Source organism: Protopterus annectens, chromosome 14.part0 (assembly GCF_019279795.1).
Source record: "Protopterus annectens isolate FY-2018-M chromosome 14.part0, PAN1.0, whole genome shotgun sequence".
In the NCBI taxonomy this organism is placed as follows: Eukaryota; Metazoa; Chordata; order Ceratodontiformes; family Protopteridae; genus Protopterus; species Protopterus annectens.
In genome coordinates, this window is record NC_056748.1 from 789,062,117 (window position 1) to 789,083,954 (window position 21,838).

Here is a 21,838-nt window from a genome sequence, read left to right on the forward strand (position 1 = left end):
TACCCACTGTTAGTTGCACATGGATAGTCTCTTATGCTTCGTGCTGTGCCACCAACCTGGAGGTGTGGGTATCTTTGACGAATATTGATACTCCCCCTCCTTTTCTGGTTCGGTCCAAGTTTTGGGGCCGAAAAACATGGTATGAGGTATAACCTGGTAGTGCTGGGGTGTTCTCGGGAGCCTTGAACCAGGTTTCTGTTACTGCACAGATATCGATGTTCTCCATGCTAAGGAGAGTTTCGAGTGCGTGCATCTTGAGGTTTAGACTTCTGGCGTTGAGTAGCATTACTCTTAGTTTCTTATCCCTTGTGATACCTATGGAGGTGGGTTTGTCTTTGAGCCTTGCCTAAAAAAGGCACTATGGGGTGGCAAGAGCCTTTGCCAATATCCGAAAGCCCAGGGGTGACAGGTGCAAGCCGTCCCTAGCGAAGCATCGTGGCTTGTCGAGCATGTCATCCCAGGCAGACAGGCATTGGATCCCCTTTGAATGACACCAATACTTAAGCCAGTTGTTGAAATTGATCATCTTGTCTTCATATTGTGGCATCATTCTTGGTCAGGGTAAGATGCTACTCAAGGTCAGGGTCATACCGGCCTGGGCTACATGCTCAGAGAGCTCCTCTATGTCTCTTTTCATGTAGTCCATGGAGGTACGTCTCAGGTCATTCACACCAGCATGGACAATGACTGAGTCATATTTGTACTTGCCTTGGAGTGACCTGAGTGCTTGTGTTATGTGGCGGATCCTAGCACCCGACAGGCAGCTCACCGTGACCTTCTCCTTGTTCAGCCTGGTGAGCGGGACGTCAGTGTGCCTGACGATAGAGTCACCTATTACAAGTGTATCAGGTGTGTTGTTTAGCCTTAATGGCTGTGACTGTTCGGCACACTGGCTTTGTGAGCTATGTGTTGCACGTGTTTTGTTTTGGGGTAGCGGTTGCTTGGGTGTCTGCTTTGGAGGTCTCTGCTGCTTAGGCAGATTTTTATTTAGAGCCTCGAGTATGTTTTTGTGTGTTTATGTGTTTGGTTTGCTGTCCTGGTAGGTCTATGTGAGACTGGAATTGTAGTGAGTGTGGTTTCCTTCTCCTCCTGATTGGTTACGCCAGTACTGAGTTGAGAGAGCTTAGCCTCCAGTTTGGCTATATGGTTGCATCTCTCACATGTGTTGGAATTTGTTGGGAGGAGGAGAGGGTTGTCTGTGTACATGAGGCAGTTGTAACATTGCCTCAAGATTCCCAGATTCACCAGCTGGACCGGAGAGGAGATTGACAACTGACCTTTGGACATACTAGAATAGTATTGGGAATTCCTTTATAATTGAAAAAAAGGGCCAATGGGAAACAAAGTACTCAAGGGGAGTTTGTGAGGGTGTAGTGCTTTTAATTTTTTAGTGCTGACTTATATAATTGCTTTAGTGAGCAAGTGCCAGGCTTTAGAGTGGGAATAGGGTGTTTATTATGAGAACTAGATCAGTTCTAAGGGAAAAAGTGAAGAGCAGACTTTGTGGAGCCGAGAATGGTTTAAACCCAATTAAGCGGCGCTGCCCGATGCTGCGGTATGCGCAAAGCCGCGTTAAAGCGGGTTTTATACAGGGGGACTTGAAAGCGCTAGAAACTTGCCCAAAACGGCCAATACACTACCAGATTCTTGTGCTGGGAACACTCCTCCAGGGATAGATAGGTTGCTCCAAGCTCCCCACTGCCACTGGTGAACAAAGAAGCCTCCCTTTATCCAAGAAAGGAAATGGGCAACACAGGAACTTTCCAAAAGTCCAGAATACAGCAAAGCCTGTATTTGGACTACTCTAGATCAGGAAAGACGGGAAACAAGGAAATTTTTTTTTTCTTTTTTTTTTTTATTGGGCATGTAAAAATTATTACAGAAAATTATACTGTATATTTACAGATAAAGTTTTATATTATAAAAACAAACAGAGAATACATTAAAAGTAGATATGTATTCATATGAAATTCATCATAGGTTAGAAACAGTACAAGAATGTGTAGAATAGGGTAAGAAAGACCCTAAATTAAAAATATAATGCAAATTTATAGTACAACTTAAGACAGACTTCTGTTAGGAAATAACAGTAGACATTGCATGTGCTTCTAAACTACTGAAATAACTTTGAAGAGTATAACTCTTCAGACATATTTCACTACTTCAGTTCAAGGGTGGTGCAGCGGTTAGCATTGCCACCTCACAACAAGAGGTTCTCCAGTTCGATTCTCAACTGGGGTGCCTTTTGTGCAGAGTCTGCATGTCTTCCCTGCATTCAAGTGAGTTTCCTCTGGGTGCTCCAGTTTCCCCCTACATTCCAAAGACATGCGTCTGGAGTATTTCTCCCTGGGCCTCCACCTAAAATGGGCTTTGTCCCAGTCAAACTTTCCCGGTAAACAAATGTTAAGTAAATAATAACAAGTGAATTGAGACAATAAAGAAATGATTATCGTTACAAGCAGAAAGACAGCAATTCCAAAGTACATTTATTTCCTTAAAAATTACGGGCAGTAGAAGCTTGAGTGCAACACAAATATAGTTAAGAATTTAACCTTTCTACATTGTACTTCTAAATCCTATAATTCAGCTGTACTGCTACATAGTTTTCAACCTTTTACCAACAAAATTAGGGACAAAGCAAAAAATAATTCAGAAGAAGGCCCCAAATTAGTGACATTTTTAAATACTGATACAGTTAACTTGGAACTCCTCAAAGATGTCCTACTGTAAGAGGGATGAATCAAAGTTTTAAGTCAAACTTAGGGGTGCCTATAATGTAGGGATAGTTTTGAAATGTGTATTGCTGATGAGGCTTGAGACGTTTTAGTCATGTTATTTTCCTGTACAATTAAACTGTTGTATATAATCTGATACATTTCACTAATTACTGACATGCATAGGTTCATAGGTTTATAGATTGTTACTAGGCTAACAACCAGTAAGGCCATTACAAGCCTAGCTACGAACCTCAAGCCATTTGTGTCCCAAGTATCACATGTGGGGGGGGGACATGTTAGTAGGTAGTAAGGATTTGTAAGGGGAGTGTTAGTTAGGACAATATTTCTCTTATTGACAGCCTCTGTCCATAAGGGATATGGGGGCCAGACCAGGAGTAAATTTATGATTTCACATCCAGTAGTAAAGGTTTTGTTTGAATAGGGTCAAGTATGCTAGTAAAACAGAGAAGAGAAAGGACAGAACTGTGCCTCAGTAGTTCATGTTTCTGCCTCATCACATTGGGATTCAGCCCTAATCTTTAATTACTCTGTGTGGAGTTTGCATGTTCTTTCCATGTCATGTGTTTATTTTTTCTAGGTATTCTGGTTTCTTCAATCTACTCCAAAAACTTCCCTACTGATTAGATGATTTGGCTGCTTTTTTGCTAAAAAGGTCCATAAAATGTGACTGGCTTGCGGGCAAGAAAATAATTCAATAAAATGGGTATTTGTGACAACAATCCCAGTACATTAACACAATTTGATTCATATCAGCATTGATCCATGAAGACCTCTGTAAATCTGATTGTGGGATTTCTGGGAATTTCCTAGAACATAGGTTCTCTTACATCCTGTGACAGTCAGCAGCCCACAAATCACGCAAAAGTCCTTGGACCACGCCTATAAAGCAAAAAAAAAAAATTATTTTGACCTCTCCATACAAAAATCTTTCTGGTTACATATGCAGACATGAAATAACCAAGATTTTGCTGAGTATAATATTATTTTACTACTGATCTGGAAATATATATTTGCTGACTATCTTTATGCATTTAGTCTGATCCCACAGACCCATGCCAAAATAGTTAAAATGTACAACATTTCCAGACTTTTTTTTATTGAATTATCACTTGTGACATAGGCAAATTTATATTCATATAAAAGTAAAAAAGTAATAAAAAGAAAAAAAACATTTCCATCCTTGTTTACACCTCCACTGAAACAGGCATCAGCCTCCCCAGGGTGACAGGCTACTCATTTGAGTAATACTATCTTAGAGTTTTTTCAGCCCTTAATTAAAAGTCCAGTTAAAAAATATATATACATCAGCATTTCCTTTAGTCTATATAGGAACCAACAGATTATGAAGAAAAGTTCCACTACAAGAAACCTATATTTGCATTAGTACAACCACAGCCTTTCGTTTCTGCTATAAAATAAAGTACCTGATTTTTTTTACAGACTGCAGGGCCAGCTGATTCCAGTGTATTACTGACTCCCTGTCCTCTGCCTCTCGTTAGAAAGAAATTAAAAGCCATTCAATTTCAGCTAATATCCCTCCCTAGGCCTTTAACTCCACCTGTGACTAAACAGTTCATAATAATGCCATTTGAACAGTACTGGCTGTTAAGTGCCCTCGATTAATTTGGGAGCAGTGCTGTATCTGCCCCATTCCTCCCCTCTTCTCAGAATATTAATTATAACTACAGCTACTGACAAGCAGATAATTTGCAAGCAAGAATCAGTAAGATCCGGGACTCTGTCAGATTTTCTTAGGCCTTACAGTTGCTGTTACACTGTTTTCTAATTTCATAGCACTGGGCATTATCATAAATTTTATTTTAATACTGGTGTGCTGCTCCTCCCCTTCCTGGCGTTTCTACATGTAAACAGCAATTCAACTTGTGTTTTTGTTTCATCATCTTACAACTAATGTCTCCTCTCATTCTTTTTCTCTGGAATCAGCAATGTCTTTCCCCATTCCCTTTTCTCTCACCCATCTTTGTTATTTTATTACCATCTGCCTGAGCATCTGTTAAAAAAACGAAGTTCTCTTTTGCACAATGACATGGATACCCCACCCCCAATGACTCCTTTGGGCTCTCTCCCTGTCTTTCTGTACCTGCCTTTGCCTCTCTGTTTCCTTTTGTTTCTGTACCTCACTTGTACCACCCCTTTCCGCTTGAGTCTTCTTTGCCTATGTGCCAGTGAGGCAGCCCCTTATGCTCCTACGACATGTGGGAGACATTAGCCTCCTCCCTCGATCTGCCACTGGCTGCAGAATGAAGGAAAAGGACAGTGCTCACTTCCACTTTCTCTCTATGCCCAATGGCTAAGTTAATAATTGCAGTCAATGGGAATGCACAAAAGATCAGAAAGGTGAATTGTGTCATTGGACAATAGTCAGGGCAACAATTCCCCCGAAGACCCCCCTCCTGATCTCTTTGATCTCTTTTGACAAAAGCTGAGGCCTGCCACATTGCTAGGCAAAGTCAGAAGAAAAAAGACAGGAGGCTGGCAGCTTACAGAAATTCTTTGGCATAGCCCAGGTTGCTGCGGAGAGCAACCTCTCTCGTTCTCTGGGGCTGCTGTGTTGCCGCTGGCCTTTTTTTTTCTTTTCTTGTGTCCACATGCTTGACAGACACTCAGCCTAATAATCTCTTCTCCCTGTGGGGACTAGCACCATTTGTGTAGCAGATCAGTGCAAAATGCTGCTCTTTCTCATCCCTTTTCCAACTGCCGGTTTTATCACTCTTGAGTAATTAAATCAACCTTGCTTTACAATGCTTCCTGTTATTTGTACTTTGGAATCCAGGATTAGGAATTGAGGGTTAGTGTAGCTTAGAAGCTGAAGTTTAGCATGAGAGTCTGCTTCTCTTCAGACTGTTTAAGACCAGAGATGTTTTTGGTAGGATGTTATAAGAGAAATGCCCACTAACATCAATTTGGCAGTAGACCATAACCGAAGAAGAAATAAACTGCAAGAAAACTATATCTTACTGCACAGAGTTTGATCCCCATAACCTCCATCACATTACAGTGTAATTCTGACTATGTCAGTTAACAATTAACTAGAATGTCTCCAGGAGAATAATAGTTTGTCTTTACTCAGGTCCTGAATCTTGCTCGGATTGCTTTTGCATTTCTTTTCTGACCTAAAAAAGAGCTAGCTGAATAAACACAGTCTATGAACAAGAAAAATCTATTTCAAACTTAACAAGTTTCCTTTTATGCTGCACTGAACATCCAGTAAGTAAGTATATAAATAAATACCTTCAGAAAACTGAAACCACAAAGTTTATCAGCAATTTATGTACTGGAGTACACCACCTTTTATACTCTTTGCTTGGTGTTCCAAAGCTGAACAGGGATGTCAAGGGGGCACCTGAAAGCGTATACCACTACTTCAGTTGTCCTTCTGCAATAATAATGTTTATAATAATTAGAAAAGCCAGTAATGGAAGATAATTCTATTAACTATAACACCACACTTTCAATCTGGAACAGAGTTTTCAAATATGTACGACAGGAATGGGACAAATAGGCAGACAGACAGTTATAACATTAAGTATTCCTAGTTCTCACTGGAGTTACTTGGATTTGAATCTGTTTCTAGTGATTTTAAGGCCAATGTCTTTACACTGAGGGGCAAGAGTTTCTGAATGGTTTCTTTACTCATTGAGACCAAAAGTTGTTTCAGTATTTTATGAATTCTGCACAGAAGAATGTAATGCTTATAAACACAGTCGGTTCACTGGCATTTACAGCTCTATTGATCTGCGAGGATCTTAAGAAGCCTAGCTTTTCATTCCAGTTTTATTTTACATACAAATAACCCAGAGACAGGTAGAATAATGAAATGTTGAGCTATTTGCTTGTTGCCCCTATCCATGAGGAACATGGGTGCTACAGAGGGGATTCATTTGTGATTTCCCATCCATTAATTTACTTCTATAGTCAACAGGTTAATGAGCTTACCCACAAAGCTGTAACATACAAAATATCAAATATATTTTACCCTTCCTTGGGAGTAGGCCTATTGGCTCTCTTACCTGTGCCCCATATGGCTCATTCCCACCCCCCCCAGCTCTGACAAGTAAACATCTCTGAACTACACAAGAGTCTTCCTGCCCCCTCATTCCCACTCTAGAGTATCTTATTCATTCAGTACTTATCCTGGCAATTATATTTAGGCATTACAAGAGTGGGACAATGTTTCAGTTTGGTGGGGTTCCCATCCCATCCTTCCTAACCCCTCAGCACTGTTGGCTGCATGGCTCATAATACACCATCTCCGACTCAGAGGCACCTGTACTCCATAACAGTGTGACCTTTTGCTGTCCACTTCCATGAACGAGCACCTGAGAACTGGACAGGTTCACAAATATTCCAGGATAGGGCCCCTCACCCTCTGGAGGACTGGTGAGCAAGCATCAGCTATTTAAGTCAATAATCTCACACCTGGACCCCCCAGCACCAATGCCACTAATCACTGACAGATCACCTGGGTCGTAGTTAGGGTTTTATCTCTCTACACCACAGGCCTGAGCTAAAACATTAAATATACCTTCAGCAACAGAAGAGTTAATCCACCCAAACAACAATAAATACAATTGTACACTGACAGCAATATAAAAATGAGTCAGGAAATGAAATAAGAATAGTTAGTCCAAAATGACTTAATGGTTACATGGTTGCAGAAAAAAATGAAAGAGGAATGTTCACTACATAAGTATGTTAAGTGAGATTTTGCTCTTATTTGAAAATTTTGGGATGGGAAAATGGTAATAGCATTTTTTTAGTGTAGTTGTATTTTATTTTGCTTTTGAATTTTGTTGGTAGAAGTCTGTCAGTTAATGCATATGCATTGTTTTGCAAGCAGTGGTATTAAGAGTATATTTATTATTAGGTTCAGTAAGTTTGTATTTGCTATTAACTGGTTGAATTCAAAGTATTATCATTTACTTATGTTGCAGTATAGTGGATTTAGCATAAACTCACACACACATAAATATATATATATATATATATATATATATATATATATATATATATATGAGATCAAAAATATGTATTGCACAGAAACAGTATCACATACCAGGTGCATGGAAAAAATGTATTTCATATAAAAAACAATAAACCAGCACTCTGGTGTGATAAAAAAAATAAGTTCTCCCCTGTTTAGTTGGAAAAGAGAGATAAACCAGTTTTGTTAGTATCTAAACAAATGAAACAAACACTTCCTTTTATATTACACCATAAATCATGTGATAAATCAACACCAACAGCAAACAAACCAATATTTTTTTAAAACACACAAAATCAGTATGGTATAAAAAGAAGCACTGCCAGATTCTTTCCCATCCAAATACTAACTAAACCCAACCCACCCTAGCTGGGAAATCAAGCAAGATTGGGCTCATTCAGTGTAATATGAGTATTCATTTTTTTGGTTCTTTATACATATTATAGATGTACATTCAGACCAGTTTCTAAACAAATGAAACAATCAGTTTCTTTTATATAACACCACAACTCATGTGATAAACAAACACTAGTAGCATGAAAAGCAATTTTGAAAAAATATTCAAGCGGTATGGCATTAAAAAGGTATTACAAGGTGGTTTCACATCCAATTGGTAACCAAGCCCAACCTTGCTTAGCTTCCAAGAGCAGGCTAATATAGGTTAATTCAGGATAACAAAAACATATATTTTTTCTTTTTTTCTTTATACAAAAAATAGATGCTCACTAATACTAGGTGGATATAGTACACTAGTGCAAAGTATCCAAAACTTTTCTTCAGAATCTACAAGTTATTTGCAGCATCCCCACCTACACACACACACACACACACACACACACACACACACACACACACACACACACACACACACACACACACACACACACACACACACACATATATATAGGAGCCTAACATCTTGGTGTGTATATTCATGGAAATGGTCAAATTCACTACACAAAGCACCTTAACACTTATCTACAAAGGATTGAAATAAAAACACAAATAACTGTTTTTGAGAGGGGGGGGGGGGCAGTCCACCATGTACCCCTCATTTCTCCTGCTACAAATATTTATATCAACTCCAACATTGCACTACAGTGAAAGAAGGGAAAATTCCACTGATCAATGCTGTACTACAATATCACTCAGATAAATGGGATGTTATGTGCAATCAGCTGATTTGCGACCACACATACTGTCTGTGTATATATATATATATATATATATATATATATATATATATATATATATATATATATGTGCACATACACATATACAATTTGTGTGTTTGTGTATAAATAATTACATGAATATTAGAAACATGTTTATTGAGGATGTCATCATATTGCACACCTAGTGCATTTGACATGGCATGCCAGGATTTCAAGGTGTAAATCATCAATTTTAGTATAAATCTGCAAGAACACAGGAGCTTAACACCAGTATCTTATAATTGTGCAAGAAGATTCTACAGATTCACAAGGACTCACGTACTTGCATATGTTGTATGCATGCCTTCTTTTGGAATGGCACACATCCTGAGATGTCTCATGTTCAAAAGGTCAGAATAGAACATTTCACACATAAAAGTTACTAATCTTAAACCTGATTTTCCATTTGAAAAAGGGAGAAACAGAACTAGAAATAAGTGGGGAAGCAGGGATAGTCTTTTATATGCCTTAGCTTTTCATTTGCAGATCACGCTACTAAGCCATGTGTGCAAGTTGCTGCATCATACTAGTGCTGTTTTAGGTTACATTTCTTAAGTTAAAAGTCATATCCAAGTATTGTAGTGTGTTCAATAGCACTTTTGCTTGGCCGTATATTATTTAGGGTAATGTGCTTCATTTTATACTCTTTGCCTGGAACAGAATACTGCATTTTTTCATGAAATACTACATCTGGAATTTGAATTTGTCAAGTAATGAATGCTACTGCTGATATGAGGATCACTGACGGTGGAGAAGTAAAAGGAGACTGAATGGACACTCAGGAGGCTTCTGTGTGGGGGTTGCTTATTGTATCTCCTCTCCTGAGGCTGCTCCTCACTCAACTACAAGCAGCAGAGAGACAAAGAGAGACTTTCAACTGATTTAAGTATTTTTTTGCATTTTTCTCCTGCGACTGCTAGTTTTCACCTAAAACGCGATCTACTAGCATTTCTGTACTCTAAAACACTCTTTTCTGCTGAAATAGTCAAAGTCATTTAAAGTCATTTTCTGTGTTAAAAGCATCTGTTTAACTGTTGTAGGCTACACATTAAAGTGCTCTAGCCTGTTTAAAGCATTTAAAGTATTTTTGTGTAGTGTACTGTTGTATCTGTAAAAAAAAGAAAAAAAAATCTTGTTTCCCGCCTTTTCTAAGCTGGTCTAGTCCTGTTTTCAGGTTCTGCTGAATAAAGGGCTGTGGTACAAGTTCCTGTGTTGCCCATATCCTTACTTGGATAGGATGAAGTTTCTCTGTTCACCAGTGAGAGTGGGGAGCTTTGAGCAGCCTATCTGTCCCTGGAGGAGTGGTCTCAGCCCAGCAACTAGTAGTTTATTAGCCGTTTTGGGCTAATTTCTCTCTCTTTCATCGACCTGCCTTAAATACCCGCATTTGAGCGGTTTTGCGCTTGTATTCAACTCAGCTAAATTCCTCATGGTGTCCTGCAGAGTATTACAAGCAGCAGAGAGACAAAGACAGACTTTCAACTGATTTAAGTATTTTTTTTGCATTTTTCTCCTGCGACTGCTAGTTTTCACCTAAAACGCGATCTACTAGCATTTCTGTACTCTAAAAAGCTATTTTCTGCTGAAATACTTGCTTTTTTTGCTGTTTGCACTTTCAGTCATTTAAAGTCGTTTTCAGTGTTAAAAGCATCTGTTTAACTGTTGCTTGCTACACACTCAAGTGTGCTAGTCTGTTTAAAGCATTTAAAGTGTTTTTGTGTAGTGTACTGTTGTATCTGTAAAAAAAAGAAAAAAAAACAAAAACAACAAAATTCTTGTTTCCCGCCTTTTCTAAGCTAGTCTAGTCCTGTTTTCAGATTCTGCTGAATTCAGGGCTGTGGTACAAGTTCCTGTGTTGCCCATATCCTTACTTGGATAGGAGGAAGTTTCTCTGTTCACCAGTGAGAGTGGGGAGCTTTGAGCAGCCTATCTGTCCCTGGAGGAGTGGTCTCAGCCCAGCAACTAGTAGTTTATTGGCCGTTTTGGGCTAATTTCTCTCTGTTTCATTTACCTGCCTTAAAAACCCGCATTTGCGTGGTTTTGCGCATCGCTCAGCGCCGTTTAGCTAAGATTAAACTATTCCCGGCTCCATGAAGTCTACTCTTCAATTTTTCCTTTGGAACCAGTCAGACTTTCAGCTTAAGTACTCTAAACAGTTTCTTTTCCATCCAGCACTTGCCCAAATCTCCTAGTAAGCACTAATAAATGCTAGCACTACACCCCTATACTATACAGAAGTACAGGGCTCTCTAACCGGGCAATCAGTAAAACTTTACTTTATCTGTGCAGGCAAGTCCAAAGGGCAGTTTCAAGTGTACTCTCCAGTCCAGCTGGTGAATCTGGGCATTTTCAGGCAATGCCACAATTGCCTCATTTACACAGACAACCATCTCCTCCTTCCGACAAACACAAATGTATGTGAGAGATGCAACTTTACAGCCAGACTGGAAGCCAAGCTCTCTCAACCCAAGACTTGAACAGTCAATCATGAGGAGAAGGGAAACACTTGCACCACACTACCAGTCTCACTTAGACCAATCATATCGGCACCGGCCAATAACACACACATAAATACACAAAAACATACTCGGAGCAGCAGAGACCTCCAAAGCAGACATCCAAACAACCTCCACCCCCCAACAACAGCCACAAAACACATACTTCACAAAGTCAGTGTGCCATGCAATCACAGCCCTTAAGGCTAAACAACACACCCAATACATTAGTAATAGGAGACTCTGTTGTCAGACACACTGACGTCCCTCTCACTAGACTGAACAAGGAGAAGGTTACTGTAAGCTGCCTGTCGGGTGCCAGGATCCGCCATATAACACAAGCACTCAGGTCACTCCATAACAGGTACAAATATGACTCTGTCATTGTCCATGTTGGTGTGAATGACCTGAGACACACCTCCTTGGACTACATGAAAAGAGACATAGAGGAGCTCTCTGATCATGTAGCCCAGGCCGGTATGGCCCTGACCCTGAGTAGCATCTTGCCATCACCAAGAATGATGCCACAGTATAAAGATAAAATGATCGATTTTAACAATTGGCTTAGCTTTTGGTGTCATTCAAAGGGGATCCAGTGTTTGTCAGCCTGGGATAACATGCTCGACAAGCCACTTGGCTTCACAAGAGATGGCTTGCACCTGTCGCCCTTGGGCTTTCGAATACTGGACAAGGCTCTTGCTACCCCAAAGTGCCTATTTTAGGCAAGGCTCAAAAGACAAACCCACCTCCATAAACAACACAAGCAACAAAAAAAACTGAGGGTAATGCTACTCAATGCCAGAAGTCTAAACCTCAAAATGCACACACTCGAGGCACTCCTCAGCAAGGAGGGAATCGATTTATGTACAGTAACAGAAACCTGGTTCAAGGCTCCAGAGTGCACCCCAGCACTACCAGGCTATAACTCATACCATACCTTTCGGCCCCAGAACCCGGACCAAAATACAAAAGGCGGTGGTGTATCCATCTTCATCAAGGATTCCCGCACCTCCAGGCTTGTAGCACAGCACGAGACCTCGGAGACCATCCATGTGCAACTAACAGTGGGCAAAACTGCCTTTCAGTTTGTAGACTGCTACAGATCACTCACCTTGTCTCAAGACCCCCACTCAGCATTCCTGAGAACACTGGAAAATATGAAGATCCTACCCAATACCATGATATTGAGTGATTTCAACTACCCAAACATAGACTGGGAAAACTCAAGTACAAACTCCTTTGCCCAATGCTTTCTAGAGTTTATAAGCTCAAACGCCCTGGAACAACTGGTTACCACTCCCACGGGAGGTGACAACATATTGGACTTGATCATCACCGGTATGGGTGACCAATGTTCCACACCAGAGGTAAACCTGTCGCTGGTAAGATCAGATCATAAACTAATCACACTAGACATCCACATCCCGACCCCACCCCCAGTCAAGGAAACAACTGTAAAAAACTTTTCAAAAGCAAACTTCACAATTCTCAAGACCAAGGTGGAATGTTTCAAAGCCCCACTGCTAAAGGATAATGCGGCCCAAACCGCAGAATCCTTCACAAATGCATTCTATGTGCACCTACAGGAATGCATGGATCGAGCCATCCCAAGTAAAACAAAGACTCACTCCTCCAAAATGAGGAAACCAGTCTGGTGGACCCAGGCCATAAATAATCTCTACAACAGAAGGAGGAAACTACTACATGACAGAGCAAAATCCCAAAAAGGGAAGGCATCCCTAACCAGTACCAGCAAGAAACTACGATCCCTCATAAAATCATCCAAGGCCAACTTCGAAAGAAAAATTGCCAAAGATGCTAAAGATAATCACAAAGCCTTCTTTAGCTATGTCAAGAATCTAAGTGGCAGCACTGAGATCTGCTCTGAGCTAGTGCAAAACGACAAAAAATACACTGAACCAACAGACATTGCCAACATCCTGACTGACAGATTCAGTGCAAAGTTTATCCCCCCCTCACCCCCTAAAGGGCCCCGTGTCCATTCCAGAAGATTGTAGAGCCCCAGACATCACAGACACTGAGGTGAAAACAGCCCTTTCCAAAGCCAAGAACACAGCATCAATGGGACTGGATGGCATGCCAGGCTGTGTCCTACATGAGCTCCAAAAGGAACTAACCCCTCACCTAAACTCACTGTTCAAGCTCAGACTCACCACAGGCTATGTACCCAAAGAATGGCGTACAGCAACAGTTATCCCGCTCCACAAAGGTGGTGCAACAACGGATCCCGGGAACTATCGCCCTATAAGCCTGAATAGCTTGGTCTGCAAAGCCATGGAGCGCATCATCATAGAACTAATTAACAAAGACATTGGGAACCTCCAGACACTGGACCCTACCCAATCTGGCTTTGTTAAAGCAGATCATGCCTCCTAAACCAGGTTGATTTCTTTGAAACAGTTACCAAGACCATAGATGAGGGAAAGGTAGTCCACACAGCCTACCTGGACCTCGCAAAGGCTTTCAACACCATTCCCCATTCTGGCATTATAGAAAAGCTCACCAGCTTGAACATTAACCCCTATGTCACGAGATGGGTTGCAAACTGGCTCATGGATAGAACTCACATGGTCAGAGTTGCGGGTGCTATGTCCGACTCTAAACCGGTTACAAGTGGAGTCCCTCAGGGTTCAGTCTTGGGACCCCTCCTGTTCGTTATATACTTCTCTGAGGTACAGGCAAGCATGGGAGGACTATGGCTGACCAAGTTCGCAGATGATTGCAAACTGGGGGCCATAATCGACTCCCCGGCTGACACAGACATTCTCCAGAAGGGTCTCACGGAGACGAATACCTGGTGTCAGAATCATGGACTTAAGCTAAATGCCAAAAAGTGCATAGTCATCTCCTTTGGGAAAAATAAAGTACCCACAAACTATCACATATGAGGTAATCCACTAAGTACGGAAGATGTAATTAGAGACTTGGGGACCCAAGTAGATAGCAATCTCTCCTTTGATAACCACATTGCCAAAGTGGTTAGAAAATCCTTCTATGTAGCCCACCTAATCACAAAAGGGTTCACATCTAGATCAAGAGAGGTTATTGTGCCCCTCTAATCATCGCTCATCAGGCCCATAATAGAGTACAATGCCCCATTTGGGATGTACCTTACTAGACACCTGCAACAGCTGGAAAGACCACAAAAGTACCTCACCAAGAGGATCATGGGCCTCAAACAGATGCCCTGTGCAGCCCAGCTTAAGAAACTCCATCTTTACTCGTTTGCTTACAGCCTCCTCAGAGGAGACCTCTGCCTTATGTACAAGGCCATGTCAAACCCTCACTTAATGGACATGCTCCACCTAAGGAAAACCAAATCTCTTAGAGCCACACACTCTAGGGATTTAAACCTCAACACAACAATAAATAGGACATGCTGGAGGGATAGATTCCTGTCCCAGAGACTTCCCTTTCTCTGGAACAGAATCCCAATCTATGTTAGGCAGAGCCCGTCACTGACTCTCTTCAAGAGAAATCTTGATGAGTGGATGGGAAATCGTAACTATACACCTGGGATCACATCAGTGGCCCTGCTGGACAGAGGCCCAGGAAACTAATCTAAAAGGGAGGCGAAAGCCAACACATTCTGGCTAGGCTTATAAATGCCCTTGGGCAGAGAGCCTAGTACCTACCTATGAACCTATATTGTCATTTCTTACCTGGCCCACCCACTTCTTCCCCCACACCTAATTAAATATGGGTATTGTCAAAAAGACAACAGCTCTTCTCCCAACCCATCCCACTACTGATATTATTCTTCTCATTAATATTTGTACAATGAAAACAGTAAAAAGCAACTTAAACAGCTTGACCAATATCATCAGCCCTTGCGGGTCCTCATACAGTTTGTTAAAGATGTGAAAAAGAACAACTTGTTACAGGAAGGGAGAAAGGTCCACTATTCTGCTGCTGGAAATAGCATCTTAGACGTTATCTGTCAGTTGTTGATTTGGGGTTAAGACCTCTGCCTGGAATTTTGGAATCTAGGATGTTTAAACTGCTAAGGGTTTCACCCATAAATCTACAATTATCCTTACTAATAGTGTCACATAACTGGTAGCCTTGTCAGCTGTAATAGATGAGGAAAACTAAAAGGAGCTTCTATAGAATTAGGTGCACATGTTTTTCTCATTATTTTATTGATGGTATGTTAGGAGCATTAGACTATATTGGCAATCCAGGCATATTAAATTCAGATAAAATACATAAGCATTGCTTTCTAGGCACACTTCATTCATCAATGGGCATTTAGAAAATTATCACATTGCAGTACTTCTCTACTATGAAAACTGCTAGGATTAAATTTACAAAGCTAAACTCTAATATTTGTGCTACTTACCTGCTTCCAAACATTGCTCTATCAGTTACTGCCAGCATCAACAATCGTAAAATGGCTCTAATGGATACAAACAGTTTTAACAGTAAATGGACATGGCTTAAGTTATGACTTATTCAAGATGATCCATATATTTTCTTTATCAAAATCATTAAGTCAGGGCTCAAAGATTGCATTTGTTTTCCTCTACGTATCAAGCTCACTTTGCAGATGTTTATGAGCAATAGGGCTAGCCTTTGATTAGGAAGGAGTGTTTCTCTCATAAAAAAATAAATAAATAAAAAGAAGCATCTCAAACAATTAAGCTTGTGAAGAAAATGTCTGCTGAGGATAATGGCATTCCCAACAGACTTCTAACCTGATTTATTTTAGGAGGACATACTTAAATCTTTGCTGGTATCCTATATATTCTTTTACCCTCTATTATACAAATTGCTAGAAACAGATTTACATGAAATGTGCCCCAACTTTACTAAAAATTAGGTGATTTTCTTAGGAGACTGTAATTTTAAATAGTTAAGCAATTACAACAAGAAGCTTGTCTGATTTCTCATTGTATAAAATCTAACGCAAGTGATTACTCTTCCCATGAGACCTAAGTTAAAAACAGGGCACTACTCACTGATTACTGTATTCATACATGTTTCCCAAAGACAGGCCATAGGCTACAGGGCAAACTTTCCAGCACTGGGCTCTGGGGCTACTCACTTATTTTCTTCATTTCCATTTACCTTGAAATTTCTGAAGAAAGTCAAATCGAACAAGACCAAGGTCATTCTCATAGCCTCAGTCTAGCTTCAACAACATTGCTTCTCTCTGCTGTGTCCTCAAGTTCTACTACAGGCACTTGAGTCCCAAGTGCTCGAAAACCACCTAGAGTGCTTTATAACTTATGCATGTTATTACTCATGTTCAAACCTGAGCATAAGCAAAGGCAAGAAGGTTTGGGGAGGTGATTTTAGGATTAGGGAGTTGATGGGGAACTTTAGGATTACGGGGTGAAAGGTTAAGGGAAGGGAGTTTTAGATTTAGGGAGCAGGAATGTAGATTTAGGGTCAGGGAGTGACTAATGAATTTAGGTTTTGAGAGAGGAGAGTGGAAGTTTGGATTTAAAGATACATTAGGGCCTTTAGGGTTGGAGGGTGGAGTTTTAGGGTAACGGATCAAGGACTTGCATTGTGAAATGGATCTGAGTTTTAGGGTTACAGTTCAGGCTCTGATAAGGTCATATGGTTTATAGGGTCAGTATTTGGATGGCTATAAAGAAACAGGAGATTGTGCAAGTGGGAGTTCAAGCACTTGCTTTTGTGAGCAAGTGTAATGCATGTTACTAGCATGTGAGCACCTGTCGCAGATCTGTGTGCTTAGCTGCTAGTGAATCACCTTCTTCTAAGATCACCAAAGTTCTTCTATTCCATCCACCCATCAAGCCTCACCTTCACTTCCTCAAGCTAATGTCATAGTTTCTCCAGTTCCACTACTGCACTTCTGGTCTTCTTAAGGCAATCTAGATGCTTACACCTGGCCAAAAGCCTTTTATTAGAAAGACCTTCAGAAGGAATTGAACAGTGTTTTCTTTCTGGAACAAAGGACTTTATCATCTTTTAGCCCCAGTTCCAGTAGTTCTTCAGTTCTTATCTCACATTTTTTTATTAGATATAGAGGTATTATTTTCTTAAGGCACATTTAACTGTGATTTTCAACTTTCATCATTGACTAATTCATCTTCCTTGGAATCTTTAAAGGTATGCAAGGCTTTCCTTAAAGGAGCTGCTGTTTAAAATTTACTCTCAAAAGACCTACTCCTCCTAGGGTTCTTAATTTTATGCTGAAAAAATGATTCTGCTTTCTTCTGAATCAACAGCTGAAGTTGATCTAAATTTCTTGCACAAAAATCTTCTTTTTTTTTTCTAGTGGCTGTTACTTCTGTCATGCATATCTAATAAATCCCAGCTCTCTCCTCCAAATAAACTACATCATTTTTCCACAAAGACATATTTTTTGAGAACAGGTCTATCTTTCATGCAAAAGGTAGCAACAGAAACTAATCTGAACCAATCCATAAATCTGCCAGCTTTTCCCCTTAATATTCAAACTGCGGTGAATACTTGTCACAATGTGTAGATGTTCACTGGCAGCTATGTTTCTATTTATATGAAACTAAAGATCAAGGAAAGCATGATGAACTCTTCCTTTCCACTGTTCCAAATAAGTTAGGAGAGAGACTGTCAATATCACACTGCACAGGTGGCTTTCAGAATGTATTTTCTTTGGTTTGACAAGAAAAACAACATTTTAGCATCAAAACGGCTCATTCTATAAGAATCATGGCTATTTCCCTGCCCTTTTCCAGATTTCTTGTATTGATTGTATTTGTGCTGCTGTATTTAGTCTTCTCTGAACACTTTTACAAGACACTACAACCTGGATGGATCTCAAGGTCTTTAGACTTACCTTTCTGAATGGTATTCAGCCTTGCTACACCAAATATAATAAGCTGCAGAATTTCTTCTAATGTTGAAGTGGATATGCTGGATCACATAAGATATGGCAGTTGTCTATATACTTGCCATACCCTTAGATCTTCTAGATCCTTTGTCCATCCACTTCAATATACTCTTAAGCCAATCCTCATTCCACTGCAGATTGACTCAGGCAGAGACACTTGGAAGAAAGGCCTTTAGGGCAGTTTAAAGCTGTATAACCATGTAGGTAAACTAGGACAAAGCTCAGTTGGGAGAGATGGAGAGCATTTGGAGAAGTTTTGAACTTGTCAGAATTTCAAAAGGGCTGAACAACATTTGCCTGTATCTACACGGCCAATTGAAGTATGCAGGTGTAAATCATGAAGACTGAATGTTATGGCAAGTACACAAATTTCATTGCCATTGGGCATCTGCTGATTCTGAACATGGAAAAATTTGCCACATATCCCTTTTAAATGCACTATGATGAAATCAGGGTTCAGCTATTTAAGACAATTCCCAGTTGAAGATACAAGAAACATTTTTATGGAGACAAGAATTAAGCACATCTCATTAAATACCAATGAACTTTATACAATTTTAGGAGCAGCAAAGTAATTGTGTAAATTTAATAAAATACAAGAAAGAATGCATTTCAAGAAGATAAACTAGAAATTACATTTTAATTCCCTGTAAAGGCATGGTTAAATTTAACTGGAGTCTGTGTTAATAGGTTTGAGCCTGTGATCATTTACTATTCATTGTTTTTATAAAATTGTCTGATAATATTTGGGTAGAACATGTTGTAATGTAATATGGATTGCTGAGATGAATGTTTGGTACAATAAAGATCTTATTACTTTGCTTTTTCCAAAAATAGGAATGAATGTTGAAAACACCTTTCAGTTACTGAAATGGGGAGATGTAATGAAGGGACAGGATTCTTATTCGTAGATTCAGACAGCAATATCTTCCTCAGAATTGATGGTGAATTACCCTAAAACTATGAAAATATTTATTCATTGACAATGTTTGCAACCAAACTTGTATCCCTAGTATGTCTTCTTAGTAAAGTAATGATATCCAAGTTAAATACCAAAGCATAATTTACAATATATATTGTACTAAATGCTATACAGTGACATTCAAACAGCTGATTTAGATCCTTTGGTGAGTTAACAATGACATTGAGCTTTATCATAAGACTAATCAAGGAGGATTAAAAAATACCAAAAACAATAATAGCAGAAGCATGTGTGTCTAACAAGAAATGACACCACACTAGCACAAGCAGTTTGGAAAAAAATCCATATTTGTAGATACTCAGTAAAACATAAATTAATATATATTGTAAAGGAACCAAAAAAAGGTGATGTGCAGCTTTTTTATTCACAGAAATGAGTATTATTAGTTTAGACAGAACATGATGCTGAAACACAGCAACAGATACCATGACAATAAGCCAGCAAGTATACTGAAGTCTATTTTAAAAGAATATGTGAGTTATAGGCAAGGTATAATTGAAGCACCACGTAGGACACAGCTATATGACATGGTAGAAATTAACATTCAAAATTCAGATTCAGTATGGTAGCTGAGTCATTGTACAATTTAGAGTGGTAATTCCATAATGCCATTATAAAGGCAGAGGACACTATGGCTCTAGGAATAGTTTCTGATTATGTGATGTCTATGAAATTACTGTCCAAGAACATCATGACCTGGTTTCTGAGCCTGGGAAGGTGTATGATATGGGTTAGCATGATAATGAATCAAGCACTGGTTTTATTTTATTTAATTTTACTTTAAGCAGGTAAAAGTAGGGTAAGTCTTAAAAAAATATAGTCCTACCACATACAAATGCATAAAAATAATCTATATTCAGATTAAAACAGACTTAGCCAGATATAGCTACATAGCCAGAGGTATAGAGTAGAAGGTGTAGCTTACCATTTCAGCTAAGGCATGTTCTAAAAAACAGCACCTGGCATTAGCATGTTCGGTCATCTTATGTAGAGAATGGAGGTAACTGTCAATAGCAGCTAAGTATGATACATGTTCTGTAGAGAAACACAGCTCAATATATTACAATAGAGTAAACGCCTTTTATAAATCCAATTCATACCAAACATTGCTTTAATTTTACTGCAGTGTTAGAAATTAAAAAAAAATACTATGGATTTAATGAAGATATTTATTCCAAAGATAGCAGTATCATTCAGTGGAGTATGCTGATAAAAACGAATAGCAGTAAAGACAAAAAATTTCTACCATGTTGTGCAGCACTTTTTGTTAAGTGTAATATACATAAATCAAAATTACTTTTAAATATTCTGCGGAAAAATATCTCCAACTAAGGCTTAGAGAAAGGCTTATACATTTCAAGGACTCAACAGAACAGTTATAGTAATATAGGTCTGATGGGATTATAAGGTATTTACAATGGCTTTGTTATATTCCTTTTTTGTTCAATATTTAAACTTCGTAGTTAATATACAACAAGAATTATGTAGTCTCTCAAATCAAAGTCTAATACTGGGAGGTGATTTTAACATGGTTATTCACTTAATAGTGGATAAATAAGCCAGTAAAAAGTCATTTTCACAAAAAGTTGTGCAGATCATGAATAGTTTATGCAAATAAATTATTTACTGAATTTCTAGAGATAAAGAAATCTTGCTGCAAATATATAGCTTGAAAGAAAATACAGACTTTCATAAGGACAGATCACATCCTGCTGCTAAATGACTCTCTGAATAAGATAAAAGATAAATATAACAGACCTAGAATTGGTCAGGCCACATTGAGATCAATGTCAAGATTAGAAGGCTCCAATAAGAAAAGATTAATACATACAGATATAAAAACATAAAATCGTTCAATATATCACATTTATATAGTTATACATTTGCATAAAATAAACTACTGGATGGATAATAAACATTTAAATGCCATCCTAAAGAACAGATGGACAGCATTTAAATATTATATTTTGCAAGCAATGACTATCTTTATTAACAAGGATTGTACAAAGAGGAAACAAAATCAGCAAAAAAAGAAAAAAAAAAACATTAAAAGTTTTGGATAATTTACTGGAGACAAAATGTACTAAGTGTTATTCAAGATGAGTTGAAATGAATGGTATCCAGCAATACACAAATTAAAGGGATCAATATTTTAGAGCAGATGCCTGTGGCAACTGTTAAGCAAATACATGACTGAAAAATCAGAAGAATGACATAAAACTCTGTTAAATAGTTTGAAGTATAATAATTAGATATTTACATAAACAGAAACTACAATACCAAGCTTTGTAAGCTATTATGAACAACTATGTAATGAGATGGAGAATATGAGAAATAAAATAACATGATTGCTTTTCACAATTCATTTAAAACAGGTAGACATGCCATTGGTAAATATCAACATGAGTGGTGTTAAACAGGCTATTGAGAATGAAAATAAATACACAAATAAACAAATAAATAAATAAACTTTCCATCCCTGACTTGGGTCCCACAAAATTTTATATAGTATTTGCTAACGTTTTAAAAAACTGCA

General features: G+C 38.9%; 1 long non-coding RNA gene across 1 annotated transcript in view; it reads right to left on the minus strand.

The window, feature by feature from the left end:
* Positions 1–2,395: 2,395 nt before the first annotated feature.
* Positions 2,396–21,838, minus strand: part of LOC122789245 — a 746,442-nt gene continuing 726,999 nt past the window's right edge. The window contains exons 3-4 of the long non-coding RNA XR_006362792.1: positions 20,228–20,337; positions 2,396–3,617 (exon numbers count right to left, since the gene is read on the minus strand). This is a non-coding gene — a long non-coding RNA (uncharacterized LOC122789245). The remainder of the gene's footprint in view (positions 3,618–20,227; positions 20,338–21,838) is intronic.